Source organism: Rosa chinensis, chromosome 1 (genome assembly GCF_002994745.2).
Source record: "Rosa chinensis cultivar Old Blush chromosome 1, RchiOBHm-V2, whole genome shotgun sequence".
Lineage (NCBI taxonomy): Eukaryota > Viridiplantae > Streptophyta > Magnoliopsida > Rosales > Rosaceae > Rosa > Rosa chinensis.
The window spans coordinates 56946544-56960728 of NC_037088.1; the positions used below are offsets into that span (position 1 = coordinate 56946544).

A 14185-nucleotide genomic window follows, 5' to 3' on the forward strand; every position below is an offset into this window, starting at 1 on the left:
GAGTGTGTGGCGATTTCAAAATTTGGTAAAGTGGACAAATTGTGAATTTTGGGAAAATTTGGGACCTGTACATAAATAATTTAGCAATTATTATTATCATTTCAATGGAAAATAGACCTGAAAAAAAAATTCCATTTAAAACCTTCTAATTTAGTATTTGTTTTTCTTTTATTGTAAATTTATATTTTTCTTTAGTTATTTACTAACGGGGACATTCAAGTAGATGAGAAATTTTATCTACAAATCGCGTCTACACATCCACAATTTTTGAAACTTTTTTAAATACCATCTTAACCTCAACCAGAAATTAAAGATTAAAAAAAATTAAAAATCTCCAAGGAAAAAGATTTCCACCAAAACGGAAGCAAACAGAATTGAATCAAAATTTAAATTATTTCATGAATAGAATGTTTATTAGATACATAGACTTTATAGTAAATATCAAAAGTTCTCATGGAGATTTCTTTCATGGAATCCTTCATATTATTAAATTTATGGATTACAGCTTGCTTATTAAACTGCAGCAACTTACAATAGAAAATACTTTCGCCTAAACAACAAAGGAGCCTAGAATTCTAGAGCGGAGATGCGGAGAGATATTCTCCATTGTTAAGAGCAAGTTCACCTGTTGGGTCACCATGTCAGGGTCACCAGGTCACTAGGGTATGACACTATTCACTGCCACTGGACCTCTGTTTCCACCCGTTGAGGTCAGGGTCACCAGTCAGTTACTGTTCATTGAATATTTTATTAAATTTTTAGTGTAAATAAGAAATATATGATGTAAATAAATACTATTGATGAATATTTTGAAAATCTAACCAAAGAAAATTTTATGAGTAAAAAAATGATATATCCACCGACCACTCAATTCCGACCACTTTTATTTTTTATTTTTTTATAACTCCACTGATACTTTTATCACATGTACACCACCGACAATTTATTTATAGAAAATTTTGGTTATATTTTTTTTTGTTACCGTTGTAATCTAACAGTTACTAATTACAATATATATATATATATATTTTAACCTTATCTAACTCCTTAATCATTCACCATTAGATCCCATTCATAATTAAAACCAATGGTCCAGATTTGTGGACTGTTGGCTTCACATTTTCAAGGCTTCCAATGGCTACACGCCACGCCACCCACCCACATGCTACAACCTGACTTTTCCCCACTACCACGCGCTGCAGCCTTGTCTCCACTAGAAGACAAGCGACTGGCATGCACTCCACCCTCCTGGCGCGTCTCCCCTCAGCTTATCTTTTTGGGCCAACTGGAGGCCTGGGTCACGGGCTCGGACAGCATGGTGACTGAGCTGCTGTCCTGGGTCTTCCGCTGTTCTCTTGCCCCAAGCCCGGTGGAAGGAGCAATTTCACAATTTTGGTGACTTGGGTCACCGTTTGACGTGGTGCCCGGGCATAAGGGCTGCCAGTGAACTTGATCTAATGTTTAGGGATTGATTGATGAGTTGCATAAATCAATTTTAGGTCTCAAACAGTGAGTAGGGACATATGGGGATGGGGGGGGGCGGAAGAATGTATTTTTGAGAAAAAAATAATTTGAGGGCCGTGTATTAAACTATTAATGAATCGGAATAGTGTTAATAAAATTCTCCCAAGTAAAATTCATTTTTAGTGAACAAGCATTGAATTTTATTCTTTTCGTTTGAGAGTTTCTATTGGGACCTCCAAATTTGCTCACTTGACCTCACTTTATTATGAATTATTAAATGACATATATAACTTACTATAAAATGACTATTAAGGACAATAATTATACTAAAAAATATTATATTTATTTTATGTAGACTTTCCAATTCAATAATATTAGATTGTATTCCTTATTATTTTCCTTATCTATTTTCATTTTTCAATTTCACTTAAAGCATTCATATATATTTAATAAGAATTAAAAATATGATTAAGATCATGTGACATAAAAATTTATGATATATATGTTGAACGCATATTGATGAGGGAAAACAAAATAAACCCTCATATGATTAATGATCTAAATCTAAGTCAATCCATTATATTTGCAACAACAACAACAAAAAAAAACTAAAAATATTTAAATAATTAATCATGTGGTACAAAAAATACAAAAAAAAAAAAACATTAAAAAACGAATGATTTTTATGTATATTTAGTTAAGACTTATAAAGTGATTAAATCATTGAAAAGACTAAATTTTTTATTTTAAAGATAATAATTTGTTTGCAAATTACATGAGTGAGGTTATTTGAAGAACTTTAGTGAGGTTTAGTGAGTAAATTTAGTATTTGAAAATTTGATAAGAGGTGTAAAAAGCATAGAGGTCAAGTGAGTAAATTTGGAGGTTCCAATAGAAAAACTCTTTCATTTTGCAATGATTACACAAAGATGATGCAACAATTCGCTCGGTCTTCATTTTATGTGGTTGCTGGCCCAAGAGTAATTGATGGTATCATCGGAGATCGGAGGCAACATGTGACATCGGAGGCAAGAGTTGGACAACTGTTGTGTGGGGGTGGAGCAGAGGTGGGAAGAGGGCAAGAACAATAAAATTTCGATATAATCTACAATCATATATCATGGAGGGAAATTTAATTGTACCAATTAGGCACTTGGTATATTCCATTGATGAAATGTATCATTACCATGTCCGTTGTATCAAAAGACATATACGATCTCTGCAGTAATTAGATTAGCACCATTTTATGCCTTAACCATCAATAGTTGAACTCTTTTTTTCTTCTCGCAAAACAATTCGTTCAAGGGTAATTAAAAAAAGAAAGAATTAAATTCAGTTTACCCTCCTTGAGGTTTGGGGGTATTTTCATGTTAGTCTCTGTCCTCTCAATTTAATCAGTTTACCCCTCGAACTCTTCAATTTTCCTCAACCGTATCCAATGTCTCATTTTCCGTCTAATTTGGATGTTAAATCTGACAAAGAAACCCACTTTAGGGGCTAAAATTGTGATTTCATGCAAAAAAAAAAAAACACCATGACCATATTTGACCCCCGCTCTCTCCGCCCTTCTTCTTCTTCTTCCCGGTTAACCCTAAATCAACACTTAAAAAAAAAGGCCAGTTTCCAACTTTAGATGTAAAACCCATTCTAAAGAACCAAATCAAGTCACCAACAAAGATCCATTTGATTCCTCACAATTCACAAGCGAAAAAACCCATAATTGCTTTTGCTTAAAGTACTTCACATGTAAAAACAAAATTTTTTTGCAACATACAGATCCAAAATCATCAGAGAAATTCAAAACCAATCAGAATACTTAATCAGATAACCAATTAAGCACAAAAAAAAAAAAAAAAAGAATCAACCTAACAGGGCTTGGTTATCTGATCAAGTATTCTGATTCCTCCTCTTCTTCCATTAAATTCCACTTGCTTCATTCTGTTCTGTCACCATCATCCACCACCAAGCCTAATCCATCTCCATCTCTGCGACGAACAAGAAGAACAAGAAGACGAGGCTGAGTGTAGAAGCATGAAACAGCTACACAAGCAATCAAGCGTGAATCACAGGAGGGACAAAGAGATCCCAACCTCCCTAGCCTCCTCATACTCCACCAAAGCCTTTAAGCAACCCAAATCTCTCCCCAGATCCATCAACTACATCTTCAAAGAGCAACACCTCCTCTTCATCCTCGTTGGCATTCTCGTCGGCTCCACCTTCTTCATCCTCTAGCCCATTCTCTTCTGCCTCTCCCTTCTTAGCCCAATCCTTGCATCCCTAGATCCTTCTCCTCCTTTCACGACCGAATCAACACCGCCTCCTTCTCCACCGACCTCCCCCACAAAGCCGGCAGGGTCCCCTCCAGCCTCGGCAAGCGCAGGCTCAGGATCGTCGTCACCGGTGGCGCCAGCTTCATTGGGTCTCACCTCGTCGATAAGTTACTCTCTAGAGAGAACGATGTGATTGTCATCAACAATTTGTTCTCCGGGGGGAAGGAGAACGTGGTGCACCATTGAGAAAAGGTGGAGGAGTAGGTGGTGGTGTGATTAGAGAGTTGCCCATGAAGGCTGAGGTGAGTTAGATTCTGGGTTCAAGTTTGCATCTTTGGGATTTGGGGATATGAGACATAGAGAGTCTGAGACTTTGAGCTAGCTACAGAGAGAAGATGGTGGGCATGTATGGGTTCGTGGAGGCTAGGAGAAAAATTTGATTTGAGGGAGGCAGTGATTTCGTTAGCCGGAGATCGAAGAAGAAGAAGAAGATTGGGTAGAAGAAGAAAAAGAAGAAGGAGGAGGGCGGAGAGAGAAGGGATCGAATATGGTCGTGGTTTTTTTTTTTTTGGCATGAAATGACAATTTTAGCCTCTAAAGTGGGCTTCTTTGTCAGATTTAACGTCCAAATTAGACAGAAATTGAGACATTTGACACGGTTGAGGAAAATTGAAGATTTTGAGGGGTAAACTGATAAAATTAAGAGGACATAGACTAACATGAAAATACCCCCAAACCTCAGGGGGGTAAACTGAATTTATTCAAAAAAAAAAATGTTTTAAACATACAAGAGAATTTGTATTAGGGCTGGCTCGGTACCGGTAACCGACATTTTTTGGCCATCACCGTTACCGAACCGAAACTCATCGGTTTGCCTTTTTTTACAACCGCTGCCGATACCGATAAATCGGTTACCGATGAATCGGTACGCCGATGTTGCGGTCGGTTTCGGTTTGTCGACCGACTATCTCAACAGCGCCGGCAGCGAGGAAGGACGGTGGCTAAAATGACGGCACGACGACCCTCCTCATTCGAGATCAAGAGATTTAGCTATAGATTTGATTTTGATTCAAGTCTGAGAAGGAAGAAATGGAAGAATGAATAAGGAAAATGAGAAGAAAATGGAGGAAGAAGCAATAGAATGGAAGAAGAATAGAAATCAAAAATGAAGAGAGAGAGAGAGAGAGAGAGAACGAAGAACATGAGAGAGAGGGAGAGAGGGTCGTTTCTGGAAGAAGAAGGAATAACAAATAAGAGAGAGAGAGACACCGGATATGTTTATGGAAGAAATGGAAGGTGAGAACCTTTTTAATTGTTTATGAATTTAAATTAAGTGTATATATATAAGTCTTTTGCTTAACTTAACAGAAGTGAGCTTGTGGTCCAGTGGTAAGTGGCTTGAGTTCTCATTGAGGCTGGACGGGTTCGATTCTTGGCAGACGCAAAAGAGTGGGAGTTTTTGGAATTAAACCAAAAATTTTATGTCGGCTGGTTCGGTAATACCGAACCTATATGATAGGCTGTACCACTGCCGAGCCGAGCACCTACCTCCGGTACGGTACTACCGGTACCGATCGACTGGCAACCGTATTTGTCGGCGCCGAAGGCGGCGGTTCGGCCGGTTTCCGGTCGGTTTCGGTACGTCCGGCATTTTCAGCCACCCCTAATTTGTATAGTTTGGCACCAACGTAGCATCTTGAAACTCTAAGATTACAAATGGTAAACCATTCTCTCTTTGATTCTTTATGTGGTGATATTGACTCAACTGAGGAAATCATAGTAATTCGAGCATCAATGAAAAGCTTTAACTTCGTCCTTTGAATTGCAAAAACAAAGGTGACCACAAACCAAATTAGAGAGGTGCTGCAGATCGAGTACAGAGGGACATAAGCACCCCAGCTCCAATTAGTGCCTCTACTACGTGTCTACTCTTTTTTGTCAACTCTACTACTCGTTTACTCTACTCTGAGACTTTAACCATTGGTTAACTTCAAGACTTTGTTAGCCTGGCTAAACCACGTCGTACTATACTAAAAGAGAAGATCAACGGATCGAGTTTGTTCGTACGTAAAATCTCTGATTCATGGGATCAAATTAAGCCACCCTAGCCCCCTGTCACCGTGTGAACTTCAGCGTGTCCAGGAGTTGGAGGGATCAGTAATCTTGCATGAACAAGAAATGACCATATGAATCAGCTATGGCGTACCTAATTCGATCCACAACAAAACCATGTGAGGCGGAGATCACAAGCTTCGTATGAGATGACAGATCAATGGATATATATCTGGATATGCAATCTTCAAAAAACTATTGAGGATCAGGTATATATATCATTTCAATAAGGTACATACTACCTAGCTAACAACTATACATAGCTAGGTACGCTGAATTGTTCGGCAAATTGGTATGATGCACGTTGAGAGAAAGAGGCAGCAAAAAGAAAATTCATGACAGAAATTTTCACAAGGTTTCATAGTCGTGATAAAAGTGTCATTCAAAAACAATCTAAACTCCTGCATCACCTTTCAAGATAGGTCCCGGACGTAATTCTAATGTACCACGAGAGGCACAACCTTCATTCACCCATGGTCCTTGGAACAATCTGCAAATACAGCAAGTTTCTTCCTATCATGTCACTAAGGTAGCTTTGAATTTATCTGATACTCATGTCACTTATTCGTTGGGCTAGCAATTCGCTTCAAGTGTTGAGGAGACTATATTAGTGTATGTATGGTACTATTTTCCTTTCCCTTTTTCTAGCAATCTTTTGACAATGACACTCACTCATTGAGTTCTTGTTAATTGTAACATTAATTGAAGTTGAAGATATAAGTTTGTCACCAATTATGCACCCATTTCAAATGAAAAGAAAAAGAAAAAGAAAATAAAAGCTTCGGGTAAATTGGAAATAGAACTTTTCATTCGGTGTAATTCCTTATTCATTTGGTGCAAATAAAAATGACAAGGTCAGGGCTTTAGTCTTGGGTTTCAGAGTTCCGGGTTTTGCACTTAGAATGTCAAAGATGAGACTCAGGAATGCTTCCTCAAAATTTCTTCCAACTAAAGAAGATGGTGTTAGGATACATTAGTACTCTCATTCTGGAAGGACATGATAATATTGACAATTTCTTAGAGTCAAGGGATGGGGTTGAAATCGACGGAGGAGACTCAGCACAACAATGTAACATATTCCTGGGTAGGGTAGATTTATCGAATGGCTCATGCTAGATGGGAATCCCTTATATCAAACATTTTACTTAACAGTAGGAAAATCAGCCTTTTTGGATACAGGTTAAAGATAAAAAGGATTTTGTTTCTTGGGATAGGATGGGAATTTTCAGATTAAGTTCAATACTGACAGAGTAAGGGAGAGCTGATTAGATTGACTAGGGTGAAGTTTGTTGTGATGTCCATATCCAAAGCAGTCTGCTAATGGACACTATAATTGAGGTATAAAGTATAAACTTTACATTGGATTCACTCTTACCTTTTCCTTAATCCATCAGTATTCTCGATGCTTGCCTTCTCTAGTGCTCGATCAATTATGTGGATAATTGTAAATCAAGTCTATTTACCATGAAGGGTTGGTAGAGGGGTTTTTTTTTGTTTTTTTTTTTGAAAATAAGGGCCGGTGCAGCTGCCCTCAAGTCTTCATTAATGAAACTGATGAATACAAAGGAGGGGACGTAAAGCCTAAACCCCGAACAATTAGTAATAAAGGAGCATTCTGAATAATAACAAGAGCTCCCACTAATTCTATGTATTCAAACATGCACCAACTAGCAAGGGTTGACAAACCAGATATCTGGGCAACTCCATTTGCTTCACAACGGTGACATACTGGAAAGATAAAACTCATACAAAGCCATAGAACAATTAAACTTGCTTTCCCACTATGCAGTCGACTAGAATTAACTCCAGCGACACTAGATTTCATCCTGCCATTAGGAGGTTGCAGCCATTTCACAATCATTTGCCGCCTCGCTAGGTCAGACAAGACATATTGAGTATGCATTCTGGGACACAGCCCACATAGCCTTACCAAAAATTGGTAAGGAATTATTGGAAATAAAAAACACCTAACAAATAAAAAAATTATTGAAAAAACATAAAATGGGGCACAAGCCCACCAGCCAAGGCCCAAGAACGAGGTCCAGGCCCACCTACCAACTCTCCCATCAGTAATGCCGCTCGCAGCCATCTTCTCCACTCGTTGCCGGACTCGCACCACCTTCACCGTCGAAGCTCGCAGCCACACCAAACTATGAACCTTATCTGACATCCAACGCCGGATCTCCAGTGCGCCCAAAAACCAATCAAGTCTGGAGCAATTCATGGGTTGATCCCCGTGCCCTCCTTTAGACCTCGACCCCATCCACAGGGGAAATCGTGCAAAGTCGGGCAACAACAGTGCCTGCAGCAGTCTCCTCAGCAAACCAGTCCTCCACCTACACACCACTACACCTGCCCACTGCCCTGGAGAGCCAGATCGAAGAGGGAAGAAACTGAAAACTGGTCTCAGCGACCTCTCCCTAGTCGCACCTCGGCCTCTACCTAGTCTTTGACCTTTACTACCGGACTCGCCAAGCAAGCTTACCCGTCCGATGACGACATCCCGAGGACGCGCCGCCGGACGGGACATGGACGCAATTGCTTTAGTTTTCCTAGGGTTTTCGCTCCGTGTTTTCAGGAGGTACCGGATTAATTGGTAGAGGGGGTTAGAGGTAGTATGACTGTATCACCACCTACTATATTCCTTCCTACTAATTATTCTCAAGCGATTTAGCTTTTCATTGTGTAGATCCTAGAAGGACCCTAGATGGGGGTGAATAGGCTCACAACCAATTTTTTTCATTCAAAACTTTCTCAGGGATTGCAATTGGGTGATCAATCTTGAGTGTTGATATTGAACAGAATATATTGAACAATCAAGCAAACCAACTAAAGCATTAAAGAGCACATATTTTTTGGTTACAAAAATGAAAAAAAGAACACATATTTTTGTTAACGCAATAAACACCCTATCGAGGGAAAATATCTGCATGACCTTTAACTCTTGAAAGACCAAAACCAATTCACTAATGAACAACAACTTACAAGATTACAAAAACAAAGATTGCACTGGACGCGGCAACTTCTCTAGACTGACTCTGATGCTGAACGGGTGGCAGCCTAATTCGAAGAGCAGTTTGATCGTGCAAAAGGAGGAAAACGAAAGTTACTAGTAGGCACGCCATAACTTGATGTCCGATTGGAGCGCGCCATAGCTTTCAGGAAAGGGAATCGCGCCAGGAATAAAAATAGTTGCTATGCTTGGACGTGTGGGCTTTTTCGGACTTTCGAGGTAGTTTAGGGCCTCAAAACTGCAATTTACTGTTTTTTCGAATTTTCGATTTCCTAGTTTTTTTTTGTTTGTTTGTTTTTTTTTTACCCGTAGGCTTTAGGGTTTCATTGTTAGTCGCCCTGGAGTTTCTTTTCTCATATATAAGCAACCTTAAACGGCTGCAGAACTATCTTTTATCATATTTTCAATCAAATTGAAATTTATCTCTTTTATCTCTGGTGGACTTCAGAACCTTTTTGTTTTAGGTTTATTACTTGTAAACCTAGGTGATCTTTCCGACTGCGTCAGACTCACTAGACAGTTTGTAATCACTCCTTGCTAATTGTTTACACAAGTGAAGAACTCAGAAATCTCAACTATGAAACAAGCTATGAACGCAGCAAGTTCGTCTTGGAGATTTCACCTTTGAAGCTAGCAATACCCAAATGACCTCATGGGATGCAAGAGATGAATATGCATGAATGAATGAATGGTTTGTTGTTTTTCAAATTGTTTTCAACATGGAACAAGACACTTTGAAAAACAGAAAACCAAAGAGATAGTTTTTTAAACAACAAATGGATTGAAAACCCAAATATTTTCAATACCCGAGAATGAACAGAGAACCCATATATATATATAGGAGGAAGAGAAAGGACAGTTCACTCAAAGAACCCTTAAGCTCAATTGGAGTATGTAAACCCATACCCATAATTTCAGATTGCACATGTAAACCCATGCTCCTAATTTCAATTGGGAATACCAATTCTATAAGCCAAACACTCAAACTCCTTAATCAAAACTGACACCCGAATGGAACTCATGAAAAACCATTGACTTTTGTGAAAGAGATGCCATGTATGAGCTTACCTAAGCTATGATGAAGAGGGGTCTTCTTTTGATCTTCAAGTTTGAAGCTTGATCTTGGACAAGACAGCAAGATGAGATGGGGAAGCAAGACAGCAAGGCAGCAAACTGAGATGATGTAGCAAGTTGCAATTGCAGTTATTGAACTATTCTTCAAAGATGGTCCTTGGCTTTCGACAGCAAGACAACCACACAAAAGAGGATTGTGTTTTTGACAGCAAGATAGCCACAAGAGAACCAATTAAGCAATCATGCTAAGATGGGGAAGCTGACAGCAAAGCAGCAAACTGATCTTTGAGACTTCAAGTGGGTCTTTGACAGCAAGACAACCACACTTGGTATAATTAAACAATTATGGACTTGGGCTGCATATGAGAGTAGAGTTTTGTTAAAATAGGGAATGCCAAACATAACCTTATACTAACAGATTGTTAAGTTATTTGAGAGCTGTGGGGGGTTTTTGTGTAGTTCATCATTTAGCTTCGGTCAGTTCTTTTGTAATCTGATCTTCCAACATGGTATAATGTTGCCCCCTTAGTTCTTTGATATAATTCATCTCTCTCCAAAAAATTGATTGGTGCTGTTGTTGTCCGTCACATTTCCTGATTTCATAAGGTGGCCATTCGTGGTGCTTTTCATGTTCAATGTATCCATGTTGAAGAACTTATGGAAACCAATATGTGACAGATTTGTCTCTATTCCTTTTTCTTTTTTCTATTATTATATTCTCTTGGATTAAAGCCTGTGAAAGGCATGCTTGTCGAGTTTTGAGCAGTCCTACATGCTTTTCTATCTGGAAATACACTGACTGGATGCTGTATATGAACAGATTGTTGAGGTCAATGAAGCATCAGTGGATGTTTTGCATCATTAAGTCTGTTGTAGTGCCGATGTACCTGAGGGAAAGATTCTGAGTCTTATTGCTCATATTGACCTTTTGTTTATCCAGCAGGGTTAATTTTCCAGTTTTTTTTATGATGTTCAGGTAATGGTAAAGAAATACGTACGGTCTTAGAATAGCATATAGAAGGGAGCTTCACATTAAACGAATAAGAAGAGCAGATAACAGATATATATGGAGTATGACCAAAAGTCCACAGGAAGGCACACAACACACAACACACAAAAGTAAATTATGAGATTAGAAGGATATGTAGACAAAAGTGTCTGTGAGTAACTGTGTATACATCTATGTATTGCAATCACATGTAAATTTTCTTCATCTGTACTTGCTAATTATATCTTTGTTCTTTCCCAAGACTTTTGCATCAAGCACTGTATATAGGACAATATTTGTTATGGATTTCATCTTTTTCCTGATGTTGCTTCTTTCTTGTGCCGGCCCTGCAGTTGTTTCCGGTGCATGTCGCTTTCGTAACACCACCTTCTAAGGTATGTTCTACTAATCTTGAGATCATTGGTGATTCTGACAACATGATGGTTCAATTTATATTCATATTGTGACACTAAGGTGCCACTGCTAATTATTTTTAGTCATCTCGGTGCTTATTATGCTGCCTCTGAATTACTTTTTTCTTTCTTTTTCCTTTCTTGAGCCTTTGCTAACTATAATTAGGGTGTCATTAGATAACACAGATTGTTCTGCAGAGTGCACTGTAGTGTTCTTGATGCTCTACAAGTACAGACCCACATAGGGATGTAATATAATGTGTTTCTGCTGTGGTTTGTTCGTTTTATTTGGTGATGTCCAGATAGTTCATCTTATTTTTGTTTTTCGTATCATTAGCTTTTTTTTTTCCAACATTCCATCAACTATTTTCCATTTTTGTCTGCGTTGAATGTAAAATTGCAAAGATGCACTGTAGACCGTATAGTATCTCACCCTCTTTGCACATGTTTGATGTAAACTTCTTTTTCTTCTTCTTCTTCTTCTTCTTTTCATGTTTTTTTTTTGTTCCTTTTTTTTGTGTGTGATTAATATCAATCTTTATAGACAACAGAGGTTCCAGACCTGCCATTTTGACACAAGTTTCAGTATATATTATATTTACTTTAATTTTACTTGAAATTTGTGAGCAATAGATCCTTCACTGGATTAGCACTTATATTTTCATGGAGTGAGGAAATAACATCTTTTATACAAGAATAATTTCTTTATAATTTTGATAATAGGACTTTACATTTCCCATAATCTCTGAAGGTACCAACTCAGCGAAGAGATATTACTGCACATTGATTGGTTTGGACTTTGGAGACACTGTTACTGAATGTGATATTGATCCAAGGTAGAAATTGGCTCCATGGTCAACATTTTCGCATCAATGGCATCTAGCTAGTAATATTTTCCCTCTCTCTGTACCTAGTTTTGCTTAACGGACCCTTGTGAAGTTTATGAATTATGTGCGTCTGTAGTCTCTCAACATCTTCCAAGGCAATCATCCAACTGGCTTGTTTTCTGAAGCCCACGTGCCCTTCTAAGTTTGTCTTCTTTGGAGAAAAAGACATCACAAATGTGTCTATTCTGAACCTATTAAATTTTGGAAAGGTTGATGGAATGGAAGATCTTGAATACCTTGAACTCTACGTTCTCTGGTGTGCTGGTTCGGGAAACCGCAGTTGTCATAATTGCTAACTCAAAGGTACCATCGAATTTCCATCTTACCTTCTAGCTTCTCGAGCTGTTCTTGTTCTCCATTTCAGTTTAGAGTATTAGTTTGTCTTCATGTTATCTTCTCCTATTGCTGAATAAATTAACTCAAGTAGTCCTACATGTTACATCATCAAGAACTCTTGTAAGAGACATTAAAGCTAAAATGAAGGTCAACCTTTGAAGGTCTTTGGTACTGCTCATATGCCTTACTTGATCAACTGTTGCAACCTTCACCAGAGACACCGATTACTGATTCTGCCGCAGCGCCTGCCCACTTGATAGCAATAAGAGCATCTTAACACTCCAAGTGCAGCACTAGTCAATTATGGTATGCTCTTGTCTCTTATACAATATCTGCCACAACTTTGGTGAACTTTGTTTGTTTCTAAATGGATTCTTTAATTTTGTTGCAATAGAATTATCACTGGATAGGAACATGTTTAAAGGTACTTTCTGTATAATCACTGGCTTCAGAAGAGATTTATTTTACCACCAAGGGTTTCATTTAAGTAATCTATTGTTAATCCCTGTTTTTGGAGTTATTTGGTAAGCCTACACTTACGAGTCATACCTCATCTCAAACCATCACTTTTATGATAACAAAGTTGGATCAACCAAATGCTATTTTGACTATTTCACATGTAAATTCCAGGGATGGAGTCTCCAGTGAAGTCATACCTTCGTAACAGTTCTGATGTTGGGAGTGAGGCTTTTGGTTTTAGACTTCCCATTGATTTGCTAATCTTGATGAATTACAATAGAGGGCAATTTACTTGTTTGAGTTTATTACTGTAGCCCTTGTGACTTGATGTTTGTGAATAGGTACTTCAAATTGTTAGTGAATTATAACAAATTCAACACAGACGCACACACAAACACCATGTTTTGGATGTGGATCAGTGACAACAACCCTTGCTGTTGAATCCGACCTGCTGAGTTTTGTGAGGTCATTGCTGCAGTTTGCTATGAGGCATCTTCGCCAAATGATCTGTTATCAGATAGATTATATTGCACTATGGAAAGCCGTTGATGGACGCAGCAGTACTGAGCATTCTAATCAAACTTGATATTGACATGTATACTTCAATGCCTTTGGCTAGTATTTCTTGATGCCACCCTATGTTCATTCTGTGTTTGTTAAGTAGGCTAATTAAGTATGCTTCAAAATAACTTCTCATTCTGTGCCTTCTGTTCTCATCGTCTACTGTGTGTTCGATCATGGATAACAGGCACTGAAGATTTCCTCTTGTAGGTATGTTTTGGATTCTGAAACTGCTATTGTTCTCACTCTGTCAAGGCTCCAGGAGATGCGTCAATTACCTTGGTTTTTCATGACTAGAATATGTGCTTCTCTTTCCCCCCTTGTTTATGGTTTCTTTCATCATATTCCAATTTTATCAATATGATCTTTCATGCTTAATCCTTCAAGAGCAACTCGCTGGTTCGTGCATTTAATTTCATTTTGAACCTTGGAGTTCATGTTCATATGTTCAATTGTAAGAGTTCATCGTAATCGACGATATGCCTCAACTGTGAGGATTTAATGTCGAGAATCATATTTTGAAGTGAAGCTAAGCTTGCAACACAAGTTATTTTGATGGGCACTTCCTCAACTATTGTAACTTTTTTTTTATGAGCTATTTGATATGA

At 38.3% G+C, this 14185-nt stretch overlaps 2 long non-coding RNA genes across 16 annotated transcripts; one reads left to right on the plus strand and one right to left on the minus strand.

Moving 5' to 3' along the window:
- Window positions 1-5529: 5529 nt before the first annotated feature.
- On the minus strand, window positions 5530-10286 carry LOC121051117. The gene is made up of 2 exons (XR_005805209.1): window positions 9928-10286; window positions 5530-5940 (listed from the first exon to the last, which is right to left on the minus strand). It is a non-coding gene; the product is annotated as an uncharacterized LOC121051117 (long non-coding RNA).
- A 24-nt stretch (window positions 10287-10310) lies between these two features.
- Window positions 10311-14141, plus strand: LOC112182301. 15 transcript variants are annotated; one of them, XR_005805203.1, is made up of 8 exons: window positions 10311-11093; window positions 11275-11316; window positions 12086-12170; window positions 12298-12524; window positions 12671-12863; window positions 12952-13357; window positions 13495-13611; window positions 13765-14141. It is a non-coding gene; the product is annotated as an uncharacterized LOC112182301 (long non-coding RNA). The 15 variants fall into 15 exon arrangements; XR_005805192.1 differs by having other exon boundaries at window positions 10313-11093; window positions 13788-14141; XR_005805173.1 differs by having other exon boundaries at window positions 10315-11093; window positions 12952-13081; window positions 13188-13611; window positions 13788-14141.
- Window positions 14142-14185: the final 44 nt, after the last annotated feature.